The 20,924-nt window shown below is 52.2% G+C and overlaps 1 protein-coding gene across 1 annotated transcript in view; it reads right to left on the reverse strand.

Annotated features, from left to right (window-relative positions):
- The window catches only part of LOXHD1 (lipoxygenase homology PLAT domains 1), a 296,932-nt gene that overhangs the window by 86,799 nt on the left and 189,209 nt on the right, over positions 1-20,924 (reverse strand). The gene's annotated exons all lie outside the window — the stretch shown is intronic.

Below are 20,924 nucleotides of genomic sequence, written 5' to 3' on the forward strand. Positions count from 1 at the left end.
TTGTTACTCAGGGACAGACAGAATTGTTACTGAGTGCCAGAGAATTGTTACTTAGGGCCCCAGAAACTTTACTTAGGGCCACAGAATTGTTACTCGCACAGACACAGAATTGTTACTCGCACAGACACAGAATTGTTACTGAGGGCCACAGAACTGTTACTTGGGGCCACAGAAACGTTAATCAGGGACACAGAATTGTTACTGAGGGCCACAGAACTGTTACTTAGGGCCACAGAATTGTTACTCGCACAGACACAGAATTGTTACTCAGGGACACAGAATTGTTACTGAGGGCCACAGAACTGTTACTTGGGGCCACAGAAACGTTAATCAGGGACACAGAATTGTTACTGAGGGCCACAGAACTGTTACTTAGGGCCACAGAATTGTTACTCGCACAGACACAGAATTGTTACTCAGGGACACAGAATTGTTACTCAGGGACACATAATCGTTTAATTAAAGAGTATGTCAGACAACATGCAGAGGAGTGGCAGAGGAGGCAATGTTTTAGGAGCGAGCAGACGTGGCAGCAGAGGAAGGGGTCGAGGCAGCACTATTCGCAGCCAGAGGCCAGTGCTCCCGGTGTCATCCAGCGGTCGTGTCTCCACCGACAACCCTGCCGTCATCGATTGGTTGGCTCGGTCGTCTTCCTCTTCCCAGGTCACCTCTGACACCTACAGCCAACGGTCGGTGGGTACGTCAGACACAACCGTTAGTTGGCATGGCCCGGGACCAAGCCCACTGAAATCACGTGTCCTCTACCTGCCCCTGTCCTTTGGTGTTCCCTCACCAAGCGAAGTATCACATGCTGTGGGCTCAGCCCCACTGTACAGTGAGGAAGAGCTAACAGAGGGCGGTCAGGAACGGGGGGAGACATCCGCCTTTTCAGCAGCTAGGCGAAGAAGTAGTGGCGAGGAGAGTGGCCCGGTAGCCGGTCTAGAGACAGGTCTGTCTCCTGACCCAGACGCAGCCGAGGGGGCTAGTAGTGAGGCGGAGACCCTACTTGATGATGAGGAGGTTGATCGCACTTGGCAGCCTCGTCGTCATCAGGCAATTTCTTCCGCATCATCAGGAGAAGAGGGTGGCAGCTTGGCAGTGAGCGAAACAGTCGGTGGGTTGCCCAGGAGACAGCAGCAGGGTCGCAGCAGTGTCAGTGGAAGCAGTGTCAGTGGAGCCAAACGGCCACGGAGTAGAGCACCAGCTCCACTGCAGCCTACCACCACGGCCAGTAGTGGTGCCGGTGTGCACGGAGGAAGCAGCAGTCAGCCAGTGAGGAGTATCGGGGGCAAAGTTTCCTACTCGGCGGTGTGGCAATTTTTCGTCAAGCCGCCCGAGGAAGTAAACGTAGCCGTATGTCGACTATGTGGCCAGAAAGTCAAGCGTGGCCAGGGGGCCCATGTTGGGACTACAGCGTTGCGGCAGCATATGCAGCGTCGCCATTTGGTGGCCTGGGAAAACCGTGATAAAGATACGGCGGTTCTGCCCGCCCCAGCCCCCGCTCCATCACCCGCTCCGTTACTTGCTCCGTCACCCGACGTCAATCGCCCTCCATCAGCCAGTCAAGGCTCCAACACCTCTGCTGAGGGGAGTTGTCGCTCGTTGGCATCTTCCGCTCGTTCAGATGCTCCTTCTCCTGCTACTCCTCTTCACGGATTCCGTCAGCAGTCTTTCTTGGAATCCGTTTCCAAGAGACAACAGTTTGCGAGCACGCACCCGACGGTGCAAAAGCTGAACGTCCTCCTGTCCAAGTTGCTGGTGCTGCAGTCCCTCCCTTTCCAAGTGGTGGACTCAGCACCTTTCAGAGAAATGATGGCTTGTGCCGCGCCGCGGTGGAGAGTGCCAAGCCGTCATTTCTTCGCCAAAAAGGCAGTGCCAGCCCTGCATTCACATGTAGAAGACATGGTGGGCCAGTCTTTGAGCATGTCGGTCTCTGCCAAAGTGCACGGCAGCGCCGACGTGTGGAGCTGTAACTATGGTCAGGGACAGTACATGTCATTTACGGCCCACTGGGTGAACGTGGTGCCGTCACAGCCGCACCAGCAACTTGGACAGGTCACGCCGCTTTTGCCTCCACGTTTGCACGTCCTTGGTCCGGCAAAGATGTCCGCCTCTACCACCTCTTCTTCCGCCGTGTCCTCAGCCGCCACCCCCGTGCCAAGTCCCATTACCCGACCGGCATATCACATGTGCAGGGCGCAACGGTGTCACGCTGTTCTGCACCTGGTATGCCTTGGCGAACGTAGTCACACAGGGGAGGAACTTCTGAGTGTAATGAACAGAGAAATCGACAGATGGCTGTCTCCGCGCAAACTGAAAATCGGAACCATGTTGACCGACAACGGAAAGAACATGGTGTCTGCTCTGCGTCAAGGAAGGTTGTGCCATGCGCCATGCATGGCTCACGTGTTCAATCTGGTTGTCAAGCGGTTCTTAAAATCCACCATCCCACTGCAAGACATCCTTAAAATGTCACGTAAACTTTGCATGCATTTCAGCCATTCCTACACCGCAAAGCACACCCTCCCTGAGCTGCAGCGGCAGAACGGAATTCCACAGCATCGCCTGATCTGCGACGTTGCAACAAGGTGGAATTCAACCCTACACATGTTAGACCGCCTTTACGAACAGCGAAAGGCCATCACCGATTTCCTGATGTTACAAGCGGATAAAGGTACTCCCCTGTGTAACTTCGATGTCAGCCATTGGCAGCTCATGCGTGACACCTGCCGCTTGCTCAGGCCCTTTGAGGAGGCCACGCTATTCGTGAGTCGGCAGGACTATGGGATGAACGACGTCATTCCTCTGTTGCACGTCCTTGAACAAATGCTGTTAACAATGGCTGGTCAGGGTGCGGTAGACGTGGCGCACAGATCTCAACGCCACATGACCCCTGTGGGGGCAGGACAGGAAGAAGAGGAGGAGGTAGAGGAGGACATTTGTGCTCAGGAATTATTGAGTGAAATGGGTGGTTTTTCCACTCAGCGGACAGGAGTGGAGGAGCAGGAGCATCTGGTAGAGGAGGAGGAGGAGGAGACAGAGGACCCAGACGCACCGTGGCAGTATGCTGTGGAGATGGAGGCAGGGAGTCCCTCGCATTCCTTGGCACAAATGGCCCATAGCATGCTCGGTTGCTTGCGTAGCGACAGCCGAATAATAACCATCAGACAGAGGGATGACTTTTGGCTGTCCACCTTGTTGGACCCTCGCTACCGTTCCAAAATGGTGGCCTTTATCACACCTGCTGAGAGGGAGGCCAAAATAACGTACTATAAAAACCACCTATGTAGTCAGTTGGTCTCTGCCTTTGTGCGCCAACGTCCATCCTCAGACACTGTGGGCCCTGTGCGCTCGCGTTCCGCTGCCATGGCAGCAGGGGAGGGGTGGGGTGGTAGGAGCAGTGGCAGCTCCACCAGCAGCGGCTGCCTCAGTCTGCAGTCGATGATGAGTAGCTTTCTTCACCAGCGCAGTGAGGAAACTACTAACCAGCCGCAGCAGCAGCAGCAGCATCAGGTGGACCTGGAGCAGGACCTCAAACAACAGGCTTGGGCCTACTTGGACAGCACCCTGCCAACCGAGGTAGACAATCCCCTTGACTACTGGGCAACGAAACTTGACCTTTGGCCCCAACTAGCTGAATTTGCCCTTGAAAGGCTGTCATGCCCGGCCAGTAGCGTGGCATCGGAGCGCGTGTTTAGTGCGGCAGGAGGTATTGTAACTCCGCGGAGGACACGACTGTCCACCCAAAGTGTGGAGAGACTCACGTTTGTGAAAATGAATCAGGCGTGGATTAGTCTGGATTTCAAACCACCAGTTCCTGACACAACTGACTAAATCCGCCATGAATCATGCCTCAAACATGTGCCACTTTGAGGTCTCCTCACACACTGCTGGTGTGTAGAATTTTTTGACATAGAGTGCTGGCAGATTACGGGCCTCCCATAGCTGCTGCCAGGCCCCTAATCTGCCATAGGCCCCTATATACCGCCTCCTCATGCTGCTGCCAGGTCCAGAGTCTCTCATGGGTCCCTGTACGGCCTCCCATTGCTGCTGTCTCCATCGCCACACTCTGCCATGTGCCACTTTCAGGTCTCCTCACACACTGCTGGTGTGTTGAATTTTTTGACATAGGGTGCTGGCAGATTACGGGCCTCCCATAGCTGCTGCCAGGCCCCTAATCTGCCATGGGCCCCTATATACCGCCTCCTCATGCTGCTGCCAGGTCCAGAGTCTCTCATGGGTCCCTGTACGGCCTCCCATTGCTGCTGTCTCCATCGCCACACTCTGCCATGTGCCACTTTCAGGTCTCCTCACACTGCTGGTGTGTAGAATTTTTTGACATAGGGTGCTGGCAGATTACGGGCCTCCTATAGCTGCTGCCAGGCCCCTAATCTGCCATAGGCCCCTATATACCGCCTCCTCATGCTGCTGCCAGGTCCAGAGTCTCTCATGGGTCCCTGTACGGCCTCCCATTGCTGCTGTCTCCATCGCCACACTCTGCCATGTGCCACTTTCAGGTCTCCTCACACTGCTGGTGTGTAGAATTTTTTGACATAGGGTGCTGGCAGTTTACGGGCCTCCTATAGCTGCTGCCAGGCCCCTAATCTGCCATAGGCCCCTATATACCGCCTTCTCATGCTGCTGCCAGGTCCAGAGTCTCTCATGGGTCCCTGTACGGCCTCCCATTGCTGCTGTCTCCATCGCCACACTCTGCCATGTGCCACTTTCAGGTCTCCTCACACACTGCTGGTGTGTAGAATTTTTTGACATAGGGTGCTGGCAGATTATGGGCCTCCCATAGCTGCTGCCAGGCCCCTAATCTGCCATGGGCCCCTATATACCGCCTCCTCATGTTGCTGCCAGGTCCACAGTGTCTCATGCCATGTGCCACTTTCAGGTCTCCTCACACTGCTGGTGTGTTGAATTTTTTGACATAGGGTGCTGGCAGATTATGGGCCTCCTATAGCTGCTGCCAGGCCCCTAATCTGCCATAGGCCCCTATATACCGCTTCCTCATGCTGCTGCCAGGTCCAGAGTCTCTCATGGGTCCCTGTACGGCCTCCCATTGCTGCTGTCTCCATCGCCACACTCTGCCATGTGCCACTTTCAGGTCTCCTCACACACTGCTGGTGTGTTGAATTTTTTGACATAGGGTGCTGGCAGATTACGGGCCTCCCATAGCTGCTGCCAGGCCCCTAATCTGCCATAGGCCCCTATATACCGCCTCCTCATGCTGCTGCCAGGTCCAGAGTCTCTCATGGGTCCCTGTACGGCCTCCCATTGCTGCTGTCTCCATCGCCACACTCTGCCATGTGCCACTTTCAGGTCTCCTCACACACTGCTGGTGTGTAGAATTTTTTGACATAGGGTGCTGGCAGATTATGGGCCTCCCATAGCTGCTGCCAGGCCCCTAATCTGCCATAGGCCCCTATATACCGCCTCCTCATGCTGCTGCCAGGTCCAGAGTCTCTCATGGGTCCCTGTACGGCCTCCCATTGCTGCTGTCTCCATCGCCACACTCTGCCATGTGCCACTTTCAGGTCTCACACACTGCTGGTGTGTAGAATTTTTTGACATAGGGTGCTGGCAGATTACGGGCCTCCCATAGCTGCTGCCAGGCCCCTAATCTGCCATAGGCCCCTATATACCGCCTCCTCATGCTGCTGCCAGGTCCAGAGTCTGTCATGGGTCCCTGTACGGCCTCCCATTGCTGCTGTCTCCATCGCCACACTCTGCCATGTGCCACTTTCAGGTCTCCTCACACACTGCTGGTGTGTAGAATTTTTTGACATAGGGTGTTGGCAGATTACGGGCCTCCCATTGCTGCTGCCAGGCCCCTAATCTGCCATAGGCCCCTATATACCGCTTCCTCATGCTGCTGCCAGGTCCAGAGTCTCTCATGGGTCCCTGTACGGCCTCCCATTGCTGCTGTCTCCATCGCCACACTCTGCCATGTGCCACTTTCAGGTCTCACACACTGCTGGTGTGTAGAATTTTTTGACATAGGGTGCTGGCAGATTACGGGCCTCCCATAGCTGCTGCCAGGCCCCTAATCTGCCATAGGCCCCTATATACCGCCTCCTCATGCTGCTGCCAGGTCCAGAGTCTCTCATGGGTCCCTGTACGGCCTCCCATTGCTGCTGTCTCCATCGCCACACTCTGCCATGTGCCACTTTCAGGTCTCCTCACACTGCTGGTGTGTAGAATTTTTTGACATAGGGTGCTGGCAGTTTACGGGCCTCCTATAGCTGCTGCCAGGCCCCTAATCTGCCATAGGCCCCTATATACCGCCTCCTCATGCTGCTGCCAGGTCCAGAGTCTCTCATGGGTCCCTGTACGGCCTCCCATTGCTGCTGTCTCCATCGCCACACTCTGCCATGTGCCACTTTCAGGTCTCCTCACACACTGCTGGTGTGTAGAATTTTTTGACATAGGGTGCTGGCAGATTATGGGCCTCCCATAGCTGCTGCCAGGCCCCTAATCTGCCATGGGCCCCTATATACCGCCTCCTCATGCTGCTGCCAGGTCCACAGTGTCTCATGCCATGTGCCACTTTCAGGTCTCCTCACACTGCTGGTGTGTTGAATTTTTTGACATAGGGTGCTGGCAGATTATGGGCCTCCTATAGCTGCTGCCAGGCCCCTAATCTGCCATAGGCCCCTATATACCGCTTCCTCATGCTGCTGCCAGGTCCAGAGTCTCTCATGGGTCCCTGTACGGCCTCCCATTGCTGCTGTCTCCATCGCCACACTCTGCCATGTGCCACTTTCAGGTCTCCTCACACACTGCTGGTGTGTTGAATTTTTTGACATAGGGTGCTGGCAGATTACGGGCCTCCCATAGCTGCTGCCAGGCCCCTAATCTGCCATGGGCCCCTATATACCGCCTCCTCATGCTGCTGCCAGGTCCAGAGTCTCTCATGGGTCCCTGTACGGCCTCCCATTGCTGCTGTCTCCATCGCCACACTCTGCCATGTGCCACTTTCAGGTCTCCTCACACTGCTGGTGTGTAGAATTTTTTGACATAGGGTGCTGGCAGATTACGGGCCTCCTATAGCTGCTGCCAGGCCCCTAATCTGCCATAGGCCCCTATATACCGCCTCCTCATGCTGCTGCCAGGTCCAGAGTCTCTCATGGGTCCCTGTACGGCCTCCCATTGCTGCTGTCTCCATCGCCACACTCTGCCATGTGCCACTTTCAGGTCTCCTCACACTGCTGGTGTGTAGAATTTTTTGACATAGGGTGCTGGCAGTTTACGGGCCTCCTATAGCTGCTGCCAGGCCCCTAATCTGCCATAGGCCCCTATATACCGCCTTCTCATGCTGCTGCCAGGTCCAGAGTCTCTCATGGGTCCCTGTACGGCCTCCCATTGCTGCTGTCTCCATCGCCACACTCTGCCATGTGCCACTTTCAGGTCTCCTCACACACTGCTGGTGTGTAGAATTTTTTGACATAGGGTGCTGGCAGATTATGGGCCTCCCATAGCTGCTGCCAGGCCCCTAATCTGCCATTGGCCCCTATATACCGCCTCCTCATGCTGCTGCCAGGTCCACAGTGTCTCATGCCATGTGCCACTTTCAGGTCTCCTCACACTGCTGGTGTGTTGAATTTTTTGACATAGGGTGCTGGCAGATTATGGGCCTCCTATAGCTGCTGCCAGGCCCCTAATCTGCCATAGGCCCCTATATACCGCTTCCTCATGCTGCTGCCAGGTCCAGAGTCTCTCATGGGTCCCTGTACGGCCTCCCATTGCTGCTGTCTCCATCGCCACACTCTGCCATGTGCCACTTTCAGGTCTCCTCACACACTGCTGGTGTGTTGAATTTTTTGACATAGGGTGCTGGCAGATTACGGGCCTCCCATAGCTGCTGCCAGGCCCCTAATCTGCCATAGGCCCCTATATACCGCCTCCTCATGCTGCTGCCAGGTCCAGAGTCTCTCATGGGTCCCTGTACGGCCTCCCATTGCTGCTGTCTCCATCGCCACACTCTGCCATGTGCCACTTTCAGGTCTCCTCACACACTGCTGGTGTGTAGAATTTTTTGACATAGGGTGCTGGCAGATTATGGGCCTCCCATAGCTGCTGCCAGGCCCCTAATCTGCCATAGGCCCCTATATACCGCCTCCTCATGCTGCTGCCAGGTCCAGAGTCTCTCATGGGTCCCTGTACGGCCTCCCATTGCTGCTGTCTCCATCGCCACACTCTGCCATGTGCCACTTTCAGGTCTCACACACTGCTGGTGTGTAGAATTTTTTGACATAGGGTGCTGGCAGATTACGGGCCTCCCATAGCTGCTGCCAGGCCCCTAATCTGCCATAGGCCCCTATATACCGCCTCCTCATGCTGCTGCCAGGTCCAGAGTCTGTCATGGGTCCCTGTACGGCCTCCCATTGCTGCTGTCTCCATCGCCACACTCTGCCATGTGCCACTTTCAGGTCTCCTCACACACTGCTGGTGTGTAGAATTTTTTGACATAGGGTGTTGGCAGATTACGGGCCTCCCATTGCTGCTGCCAGGCCCCTAATCTGCCATAGGCCCCTATATACCGCTTCCTCATGCTGCTGCCAGGTCCAGAGTCTCTCATGGGTCCCTGTACGGCCTCCCATTGCTGCTGTCTCCATCGCCACACTCTGCCATGTGCCACTTTCAGGTCTCACACACTGCTGGTGTGTAGAATTTTTTGACATAGGGTGCTGGCAGATTACGGGCCTCCCATAGCTGCTGCCAGGCCCCTAATCTGCCATAGGCCCCTATATACCGCCTCCTCATGCTGCTGCCAGGTCCAGAGTCTCTCATGGGTCCCTGTACGGCCTCCCATTGCTGCTGTCTCCATCGCCACACTCTGCCATGTGCCACTTTCAGGTCTCCTCACACTGCTGGTGTGTAGAATTTTTTGACATAGGGTGCTGGCAGTTTACGGGCCTCCTATAGCTGCTGCCAGGCCCCTAATCTGCCATAGGCCCCTATATACCGCCTCCTCATGCTGCTGCCAGGTCCAGAGTCTCTCATGGGTCCCTGTACGGCCTCCCATTGCTGCTGTCTCCATCGCCACACTCTGCCATGTGCCACTTTCAGGTCTCCTCACACACTGCTGGTGTGTAGAATTTTTTGACATAGGGTGCTGGCAGATTATGGGCCTCCCATAGCTGCTGCCAGGCCCCTAATCTGCCATGGGCCCCTATATACCGCCTCCTCATGCTGCTGCCAGGTCCACAGTGTCTCATGCCATGTGCCACTTTCAGGTCTCCTCACACTGCTGGTGTGTTGAATTTTTTGACATAGGGTGCTGGCAGATTATGGGCCTCCTATAGCTGCTGCCAGGCCCCTAATCTGCCATAGGCCCCTATATACCGCTTCCTCATGCTGTTGCCAGGTCCAGAGTCTCTCATGGGTCCCTGTACGGCCTCCCATTGCTGCTGTCTCCATCGCCACACTCTGCCATGTGCCACTTTCAGGTCTCCTCACACACTGCTGGTGTGTTGAATTTTTTGACATAGGGTGCTGGCAGATTACGGGCCTCCCATAGCTGCTGCCAGGCCCCTAATCTGCCATAGGCCCCTATATACCGCCTCCTCATGCTGCTGCCAGGTCCAGAGTCTCTCATGGGTCCCTGTACGGCCTCCCATTGCTGCTGTCTCCATCGCCACACTCTGCCATGTGCCACTTTCAGGTCTCCTCACACACTGCTGGTGTGTAGAATTTTTTGACATAGGGTGCTGGCAGATTACGGGCCTCCCATAGCTGCTGCCAGGCCCCTAATCTGCCATAGGCCCCTATATACCGCCTCCTCATGCTGCTGCCAGGTCCAGAGTCTGTCATGGGTCCCTGTACGGCCTCCCATTGCTGCTGTCTCCATCGCCACACTCTGCCATGTGCCACTTTCAGGTCTCCTCACACACTGCTGGTGTGTAGAATTTTTTGACATAGGGTGTTGGCAGATTACGGGCCTCCCATTGCTGCTGCCAGGCCCCTAATCTGCCATAGGCCCCTATATACCGCTTCCTCATGCTGCTGCCAGGTCCAGAGTCTCTCATGGGTCCCTGTACGGCCTCCCATTGCTGCTGTCTCCATCGCCACACTCTGCCATGTGCCACTTTCAGGTCTCACACACTGCTGGTGTGTAGAATTTTTTGACATAGGGTGCTGGCAGATTACGGGCCTCCCATAGCTGCTGCCAGGCCCCTAATCTGCCATAGGCCCCTATATACCGCCTCCTCATGCTGCTGCCAGGTCCAGAGTCTCTCATGGGTCCCTGTACGGCCTCCCATTGCTGCTGTCTCCATCGCCACACTCTGCCATGTGCCACTTTCAGGTCTCCTCACACTGCTGGTGTGTAGAATTTTTTGACATAGGGTGCTGGCAGTTTACGGGCCTCCTATAGCTGCTGCCAGGCCCCTAATCTGCCATAGGCCCCTATATACCGCCTCCTCATGCTGCTGCCAGGTCCAGAGTCTCTCATGGGTCCCTGTACGGCCTCCCATTGCTGCTGTCTCCATCGCCACACTCTGCCATGTGCCACTTTCAGGTCTCCTCACACACTGCTGGTGTGTAGAATTTTTTGACATAGGGTGCTGGCAGATTATGGGCCTCCCATAGCTGCTGCCAGGCCCCTAATCTGCCATGGGCCCCTATATACCGCCTCCTCATGCTGCTGCCAGGTCCACAGTGTCTCATGCCATGTGCCACTTTCAGGTCTCCTCACACTGCTGGTGTGTTGAATTTTTTGACATAGGGTGCTGGCAGATTATGGGCCTCCTATAGCTGCTGCCAGGCCCCTAATCTGCCATAGGCCCCTATATACCGCTTCCTCATGCTGCTGCCAGGTCCAGAGTCTCTCATGGGTCCCTGTACGGCCTCCCATTGCTGCTGTCTCCATCGCCACACTCTGCCATGTGCCACTTTCAGGTCTCCTCACACACTGCTGGTGTGTTGAATTTTTTGACATAGGGTGCTGGCAGATTACGGGCCTCCCATAGCTGCTGCCAGGCCCCTAATCTGCCATAGGCCCCTATATACCGCCTCCTCATGCTGCTGCCAGGTCCAGAGTCTCTCATGGGTCCCTGTACGGCCTCCCATTGCTGCTGTCTCCATCGCCACACTCTGCCATGTGCCACTTTCAGGTCTCACACACTGCTGGTGTGTAGAATTTTTTGACATAGGGTGCTGGCAGATTACGGGCCTCCCATAGCTGCTGCCAGGCCCCTAATCTGCCATTGGCCCCTATATACCGCCTCCTCATGCTGCTGCCAGGTCCAGAGTCTGTCATGGGTCCCTGTACGGCCTCCCATTGCTGCTGTCTCCATCGCCACACTCTGCCATGTGCCACTTTCAGGTCTCCTCACACACTGCTGGTGTGTAGAATTTTTTGACATAGGGTGCTGGCAGATTACGGGCCTCCCATAGCTGCTGCCAGGCCCCTAATCTGCCATTGGCCCCTATATACCGCTTCCTCATGCTGCTGCCAGGTCCAGAGTCTCTCATGGGTCCCTGTACGGCCTCCCATTGCTGCTGTCTCCATCGCCACACTCTGCCATGTGCCACTTTCAGGTCTCCTCACACACTGCTGGTGTGTAGAATTTTTTGACATAGGGTGTTGGCAGATTACGGGCCTCCCATTGCTGCTGCCAGGCCCCTAATCTGCCATAGGCCCCTATATACCGCTTCCTCATGCTGCTGCCAGGTCCAGAGTCTCTCATGGGTCCCTGTACGGCCTCCCATTGCTGCTGTCTCCATCGCCACACTCTGCCATGTGCCACTTTCAGGTCTCACACACTGCTGGTGTGTAGAATTTTTTGACATAGGGTGCTGGCAGATTACGGGCCTCCCATAGCTGCTGCCAGGCCCCTAATCTGCCATAGGCCCCTATATACCGCCTCCTCATGCTGCTGCCAGGTCCAGAGTCTCTCATGGGTCCCTGTACGGCCTCCCATTGCTGCTGTCTCCATCGCCACACTCTGCCATGTGCCACTTTCAGGTCTCCTCACACTGCTGGTGTGTAGAATTTTTTGACATAGGGTGCTGGCAGATTACGGGCCTCCCATTGCTGCTGCCAGGCCCCTAATCTGCCATGGGCCCCTATACCGCCTCCTCATGCTGCTGCCAAGTCCAGAGTGTGTCATGGGTCCCTGTACGGCCTCCCATTGCTGCTGTCTCCATAGCCACACTCTGCCATGTGCCACTTTCAGGTCTCCTCACACTGCTGGTGTGTTGAATTTTTTGACATAGGGTGCTGGCAGATTACGGGCCTCCCATTGCTGCTGCCAGGCACGTAATCTGCCATGGGCCCCCGTACCGACTCCTCATGCTGTGACGTTGCAACAAGGTGGAATTCAACCCTACATATGTTAGACCGCCTTTACGAACAGCGAAAGGCCATCACCGATTTCCTGATGTTAAAAGCGGATAAAGGTACTCCCTGTGTAACTTAGATGTCAGCCATTGGCAGCTCATGCGTGACACCTGCGCTTGCTCAGGCCCTTTGAGGAGGCCACGCTATTCGTGAGTCGGCAGGACTATGGGATGAACGACGTCATTCCTCTGTTGCACGTCCTGGAACAAATGCTGTTAACAATGGCTGGTCAGGGTGCGGTAGACGTGGCGCACAGATCTCAACGCCACATGACCCCTGTGGGGGCAGGACAGGAAGAAGAGGAGGAGGTAGAGGAGGACATTGGTGCTCAGGAATTATTGAGTGAAATGGGTGGTTTTTCCATTTAGCGGACAGGAGTGGAGGAGCAGGAGCATCTGGTAGAGGAGGAGGAGGAGGAGGAGACAGAGGACCCAGACGCACCGTGGCAGTATGCTGTGGAGATGGAGGCAGGGAGTCCCTCGCATTCCTTGGCACAAATGGCCCATAGCATGCTCGCTTGCTTGCGTAGCGACAGCCGAATAATAACCATCAGACAGAGGGATGACTTTTGGCTGTCCACCTTGTTGGACCCTCGCTACCGTTCAAAAATGGTGGCCTTTTTCACACCTGCTGAGAGGGAGGCCAAAATAACGTACTATAAAAACCACCTATGTAGTCAGCTGGTCTCTGCCTGTCTGCGCCAACGTCCATCCTCAGACACTGTGGGCCCTGTGCGCTCGCGTTCCGCTGCCATGGCAGCAGGGGAGGGGTGGGGTGGTAGGAGCAGTGGCAGCTCCACCAGCAGCGGCTGCCTCAGTCTGCAGTCGATGATGAGTAGCTTTCTTCACCAGCGCAGTGAGGAAACTACTAACCAGCCGCAGCAGCAGCAGCATCAGGTGGACCTGGAGCAGGACCTCAAACAACAGGCTTAGGCCTACTTGGACAGCACCCTGCCAACCGAGGTAGACAATCCCCTTGACTACTGGGCAACGAAACTTGACCTTTGGCCCCAACTAGCTGAATTTGCCCTTGAAAGGCTGTCATGCCCGGCCAGTAGCGTGGCATCGGAGCGCGTGTTTAGTGCGGCAGGAGGTATTGCAACTCCGCGGAGGACACGACTGTCCACCCAAAGTGTGGAGAGACTGACGTTTGTGAAAATGAATCAGGCGTGGATTAGTCTGGATTTCAAACCACCAGTTCCTGACACAACTGACTAAATCCGCCATGAATCATGCCCCAAACATGTGCCACTTTCAGGTCTCCTCACACTGCTGGTGTGTTCCATTTTTTGTCATAGGGTGCTGGCAGATTACGGGCCTCCCACAGCTGCTGCCAGGCCCCTAATCTGCCATGGGCCCCTATACCGCCTCCTCATGCTGCTGCCAAGTCCAGAGTCTCTCATGGGTCCCTGTACGGCCTCCCATTGCTGCTGTCTCCATCGCCACACTCTGCCATGTGCCACTTTCAGGTATCCTCACACTGCTGGTGTATTCCATTTTTTGTCATAGGGTGCTGGCAGATTACGGGCCTCCCATAGCTGCTGCCAGGCCCCTAATCTGCCATGGGCCCCTATACCGCCTCCTCATGCTGCTGCCAGGTCCAGAGTCTGTCATGGGTCCCTGTACGGCCTCCCATTGCTGCTGTCTCCATCGCCACACTCTGCCATGTGCCACTTTCAGGTCTCCTCACACTGCTGGTGGGTTCCATTTTTTGTCATAGGGTGCTGGCAGATTACGGGCCTCCCATAGCTGCTGCCAGGCCCCTAATCTGCCATGGGCCCCTGTTGTCGCTTGTTGGCATATTCCGCTCGTTCAGATGCTCCTTCTCCTGCTACTCCTCTTCACGGATTCCGTCAGCAGTCTTTCTTGGAATCCGTTTCCAAGAGACAACAGTTTGCGAGCACGCACCAGACGGTGCAGAAACTGAACGTCCTCCTGTCCAAGTTGCTGCTGCCAGGCTCGTAATCTGTCATGCGCCCCTGTACCGCCTCCTCATGCTGCTGCCAGGTCCAGAGTGTGTCATGGGCCCCCGTACCGACTCCAAATGCTGCTGCCAGGCCCGTAATCTGTCATGGGCCCCTGTACCGCCTCCCCATGCTGCTGCCAGGTCCAGATTGTGTCATGGGTCCCTGTACGGCCTCCCATTGCTGCTGCCAGGCCTGTAATCTGCCATGGGCCCCCGTACCGACTCCTCATGCTGCTGCCAGGCCTGTAATCTGCCATGGGCCCCTGTACCGCCTCCTCATGCTGCTGCCAGGTCCAGAGTGTGTCATGGGTCCCTGTACGGCCTCCCATTGCTGCTGTCTCTATCGCCACACTCTGCCATGTGCCACTTTCAGGTCTCCTCACACTGCTGGTGGTTTCCATTTTTGTCATAGGGTGCTGTATGGCCTCCCATTGCTGCTGCCTCCACCGCCACACTGTGGCTCCACACTCTGGTTTTGGCCCCGTGACTGCCCAAATGAGTGAAGTGTGCGGTGATTCTAAGATCGACGGCACTCATCTGCATGTCATACTGCCTGACAGTATTATTTCTCTTCCCCAGCAGACTCCAAGGGCATTTAAATTAAAGGTACAGTGTTCAGCACTAATATTAAGTCTCTCTGAAGCCTAGAAACACCCTTTTTTAAGTTAAATTCACAGCGAATATATTCGACTCGAATCGAAATTTTTCTACGAATTCGCCGAATCAGTCGAATCGAATTTTTGAATACTTCGCTCATCTCTAATTAACACCAAAGCAGCTGAAATTGAGGAACAACCCCGTCTGCTACCTAACTGACCAGACCAATATACCAGGAGTTTAACTGACTTGATGCTATACTCGGATTAAAAAGTGTTCCTTTACTTTTTTTGAGCTGTGTATATTGACATACTATACATAGGCACTCATTTATAGGCATTTGGGCAGCACAGTGGCTAAATGGTTATCACTTCTGTCTGGCAGTACTAGGGTCGTTGGTTGGAATCTCAACTACAGCAAAATCTACCTGGAGTTTGCATGTTCTCCCTGTGCCTGTGTGGGTTTCCTCTAGGTACTCCGGTTTCCTCCTACACTCCAAAGCCATGCTGGCAGGTTAATGGTCTCCTGTCTAAATTGGCCCTAGTATGTGTATGTATGAATGTGAGTTAGGGATCTTAGATTAAACACTCCATGAGGGTTAGGGACTGATGTGAATGTACACTATATGTGTAAAGCACTAGGGTCATTGATTCGAATCCCAACCACCTACTTGGAGTCTGCATGTTCTCCCTGTGACTGCGTGGGTTTCCTCCGGGTACTCCAGTTTCCTCCCACACTCCAAAGACATGCTGGTAGGTGAATTGGATCCTGTCTAAATTGCCCCTAGTATGTGTATGTATGAATGTGAGTTAGGGACCTTAGATTGTACACCCCTTGAGGGTTAGGGACTGATGTGAATGTACAATATATATGTAAAGCACTGCGGAAATTGAAGGTGCTATATAAGTACCTATAATAATAAATAAAAATAAAGCGCTGCGTAAATAGCGTATTGCTATATAAGTACCTGAAATAAATAAAATAAAATTTACTAAAGCCGGAGAGTGCAAAATCAGGCTCACTTCTGCATAGAAAACAATCAGCTTCTAACCCCAGCTTGTTCAATTAAGTTTTGGCAGTAAAACCTGGAAGCTGATTGGTTTCTATGCAGAAGTGAGCCTGATTTTGCAATCTCCAGTAAATAGTAAAAAAAAGACAAAAAACGCATACCGTGACAGACCGTGCTCTGCCGCTTTGTAAGGATGCAGGTAGTGACAGATAAAGAGCATACAAAGGGTTTCTGAACAGGAGTGAGACCAAAGCTGGCCATACATGGTTAGATTTTTGTTTAACCCCTTGGCGCCGGCGCCTCCCGGCCCATTACAGGTTTCAGAAGACGGGGTTTTAGGGTCATGTGACCGCTGTGATTCGCCGTCACTGCGGTCACATGATCGGAAAAGGTCCCGATCGAAAGAGGAGATCTGGACCTTTCAGTGAGTATCGGACATGTGTGCTGGGAGCATGCAGGGTGTGCGCTCTCAGCACATATGTTTTCCTTAATTGCACACAAATGTACGGCTGCTCGGTGTTCAGGCACATTGTGTGCGGCTGGCGTGAAGAGGTTAAGGCTCCATGTACACTGCAGCTCCTAAACTGACGTTCAGGAGCTGTTCAGCGTTTTATTTCAGCAGCCCCTGAACTCTCCCTAATGTTTTCCTATGTGTCCATGTACACATCATCATTTACAGGCAGTTGAGTTTACAGTCGTTTTTTTCAATGCAGCAAACTTGCATTCAGGAGTAGATTTTACCGGCGTTTCAAACGCATGTAAACACGTTTAACCACGTTTATAAGCATTTGCGTTTTTAACTGTTCCAGATGCTGTCCAGAACCTTTTTTCATCATCAGAAATGCATGCAAAGCGTTTTCCATGTATTCAAATGGACCCGGTACACCAGCGCAGTCAGTTCCAGGTTTTGCGTGAAGGAACAAATGGTAAAACGTGCCGCATTATGCTCATGATGGGATCCATAGTGAATACAACCAGAAAAGACAGGTCATCTCAACACATACTGCTCTCTCTGCTTCTGCTCTCTCTATTTCTCTCAAAATGTATGAAATAGTTAATTATACACTATTTTTCAGCGCATTCTGGGCATTTGGGAAGGTCTCCTGAGGTTATCTTTTAAAAACACTTCTAAACGCAAACGCACATAAACGCGGTATGCAAACACGGCTAAACTGACATTTTTAACCTACGTTTTCCAGCAGTCAGTTTCCATCATTCAAAAGAGTTTGCCAAACACCCCGTGTACAGGAGCCCTTAACATTCGTATGGAAATTATGAAAAAGCATTTGTCAGAACATTCTTACTTTCATTATTGAGTCAATTTCGATTGATTGATTTTTTATATTTTCCTCGATCGGTGGTCTCAACCAATCAGCTGCAGCTGCTGATCGGTGTATTCTTACAGCTACAGGTGGCGTTGTCAGAATACAATGTACCAGCAGCTGGGATACCTCAGTCTACCTCTTTTATGCGGATGAAGGAATCTGTTCGTTTTTGTTTTTTTTTAATTCAGCCTGCTGACTGGACAAAAGAAAAAAAAACAAAAAAAATGGTGTATAGCCTGCTTTTACTTTGATGGCTGAGGTATGTCCATCTAATCGCTTGGAGTAGCTTTAAAGCCTTCAAGGCCACATCACCCAAAACTAAATCTCTAAGACCCCATGTACAAGAGACGTTTCTGACTGCTGGAAAACGTAGATTAAAAAAACGTCTGTTTAGCCGCATTTGCATAGCGTGTTTATGTGTGTTTGCGTTTAGAAGCGTTTTTTAAAGATAAGCACAGGAGAAGCTCCCAAATGCACTGAAAAGTGGTAAATGATTAACTATTTCAGACTGTCTCAGAGAAATACAAAGAGTAGAAGCAGAGACAGCAGTATGTGCTGAGATTAGCTGAGGTGTGAGTTGCTCATTAACATTTCTTTTGTTTCCAAGGGTGGGAAAGGTGTCTGGTGGGGGGAGTCATTAAGGTCACCTGGCAGGGGGTCTTCATGAGGACTTTGAGGTGTGAATGGTCATTAACATATCTTTTGTTTCCAAGGGTGGGAGAGGTCTGAGGTGTGAATTGGTCATTACCATGTGTGACAAGCAGAGGCCTCCCTAGGGTTGGTGTCACCCGGGTGGTAACACTTGGTGACATCCCCTCCTACGATCCCCGCAGAATGCATCGAATCTGTGCATTGAGCACAATGGATCGGACTCCGATCCATTATGCTCAATCCGCAGATCCGATCCATTCTGCGGGGATCGTTGGCTTTATTTACAACTTACCTTTTCTTGGAACAGGTCCGGTGTCACCCCATATGGGTTGCATCCCGACGATCCCCACAGGAGGCATCCCTAGGGTTGGTGTCACCCGATGCGGTAACACTTGGTGACACCCCCTTCCAATGAACCCCGCAGAATGGATCGAATCTGCGGATTGAGCATAATGGATAGGATTCCGATCCATTTTGCTCAATCCACAGATCCGATCCATTCTGCGGGGATCGTCGGCTTTCTTTACAACTTACCTTTTCTTGGAGCGAGTCCGGTGTCACCCCGTATAGGTTGCATCCCGACAATCCCCGCAGGATGGATCCGATCGTTAGCTTGCTTTACAACTTACTTTTTTGTGGAGAGGGTCCGGTGTCACCCCCGTGCAGTCGGCGTCACCCGTTGCGGACCACACCCCCAGCACCTGCCTCGGGACGCCACTGGTGACAAGCTTGGTAGGAACATCCTGTGTTCAGTGTTTTGTTCATCTGAGTACCTTGAAAACTCTTTGTATGCATATTTCATAATGACAAAAGGTTCTGGACAGCATTGGGAACTGGAAGAGTTTACAAAAAAATTTCAAACGCAAATGCTAATAGACGCGATTTGCCACATTTAGCCACATTTACAAGCACTTTGCATTTGAAACGCTGATAAAAATCGACGTCTGAACGCAAGTTTGCTGTGTTCAAAAAAACGACTGTAAACTCAACTGCCTGTAAATGACTGTAAATGAAAATGTGTACATGGACACATAGGAAAACCGAAACCGAACTCCTCGTCTTTCCCCCTGCCCACACCCCCCCCCCCTCATCCTATCCATCACCACCACCAACACCACTATCATTCCCGCCCCGCAAGCCAAAGTCCTTGGCGTCATTCTTGACTCGAACCTCTCCTTCCTGCCTCATGTCAAATCACTTACAAACACCTGCAGGCTCCATCTCCGCAATATTGCCAAGATACGTGCCTTCCTTACCCCAGACACCACCAAACTTCTTGTACACTCCCTCATCATCTCACGCCTTGACTACTGCAACTCTCTTCTTACCGGCCTACCCAAGTGCAGGCTCTCCCTGCTCCAGACCATCCTGAACTCAGCGGCCAGACTCATCCACCTCACCACCCGCTCCACCTCTGCCACCCCCCTCTGCCTCTCCCTCCACTGGCTCCCGATTGCCCAACGCATCAAATTTAAACTTCTAATCCTGACCTACAAAGCCGTTCATAACACTGCCCCTGACTACCTCACCGACCTGATTCCCAAGTACCACCCTACCCGTACCCTTCGCTCCTCACAGGACCTCCTTCTATCCTGCTCCCTGGTCTCCTCCTCCCATGCACGACTGCAGGACTTCTCCAGGTCCTCCCCTATCCTCTGGAACTCACTGCCCCAATCCATCCGACTGTCGCCTTCCCTCCCCACATTCAGGCGCTCCCTCAAAACCCATCTCTTCAGGGAAGCCTACCCCCACCCTCACCTAACGGCCATCCTCCCTCATTCCTCCCACCACTTCATCCCCCTCAGCCACTTCATCCCCCTCAGCCACTTCCTATTGTTCCACTACCCCCTCCCTCCTAGATTGTAAGCTTGAAAGAGTAGGGCCCTCTTACCCCTCGTACGCTGTCTGTTTTTGTTGTACTGTGCCATGTATTGTCCCCCCTATTGTACAGCGCTGAGCAAACCCTTTGGCGCTATATAAACTCGATGTAATAATAATAATAGGAAAACATTAGGGAGAGTTCAGGGGCTGCTGAAAAAACCGCTGAACAGCTCCTGAACGTGAGTTTATCAGCTGCAGTGTACATGAGCTCTTAAACATGCAAGGCACAGATCTTTAACCATTTCAATACCATGCAATTTTACACCTTCCTGCCCAGGCCATTTTTCACGTTTCAGCGCTCACACTTTGAATGACAATTGCGCGGTCATACAACATTGTACCCAAACTAGAATTTTATCATTTTCTTCACACAACTAGAGCTTTCTTTTGGTGGTATTTAATCACCGCCGGGGTTTTTATTTTTTGCTAAATTAACAAAAAAAGACCAAAAATTTTGAAAACAAAACACGTTTTTCTTTGTTTCTGTTATAAAAGTTTACAAATAAATAATTGTTCTTCATAAATTTAGGCCGAGATGTATTCTGCTACATGTCTTTGGTGAAAATAACCCAAATTAGGATGTATTATTTAGTTTGTAGGAAAGTTATAGAGTTCACAAACTATGGCATAGATCTGAAAATTGATCAATCCTGAAGTACTGACGGCCAATCTAATTTCTTGAGGGCCAAGAATGTCAGAATAGTACAGATATCCCCCAAATGACCCCTTTTTGCAGAGTAGACAGTCCAACATATTTTACAAGAGGAATGGCGAGTCTTTTGAAGTTGTATTTTTTTGTCATAATTGTTCGGAAAATGAAAAAATTAAAAAAATTATTTTCACTATTTTTTTTTACATACTGTCACCAGTGCAGTACAGCGTCATCATATAACTGGCATGGCGGTGAACAGGGACACTGACTGGTGACAGTATGAAAAAAAAATATATATATATATATATTTTTATTATTTTTAATTTTTTATTACATTTTTTTTATTTTTTTTAAGATTTTTTTTTCATATTTTACTATGACCAAAGTAGTACAATGTTACCATAGTAACATTGTACTACTTTGGGGAAGTGATCAGTATTTTTTTTTTTTTTTTTACACAATTTGCTTATAACAAAGAATTACTTTGCTATAAGC

The sequence above is a fragment of the Staurois parvus genome, unplaced genomic scaffold (assembly GCF_062004578.1).
Source record: "Staurois parvus isolate SC_StPar_1 unplaced genomic scaffold, SC_StPar_1.0 ptg001489l, whole genome shotgun sequence".
Lineage (NCBI taxonomy): Eukaryota > Metazoa > Chordata > Amphibia > Anura > Ranidae > Staurois > Staurois parvus.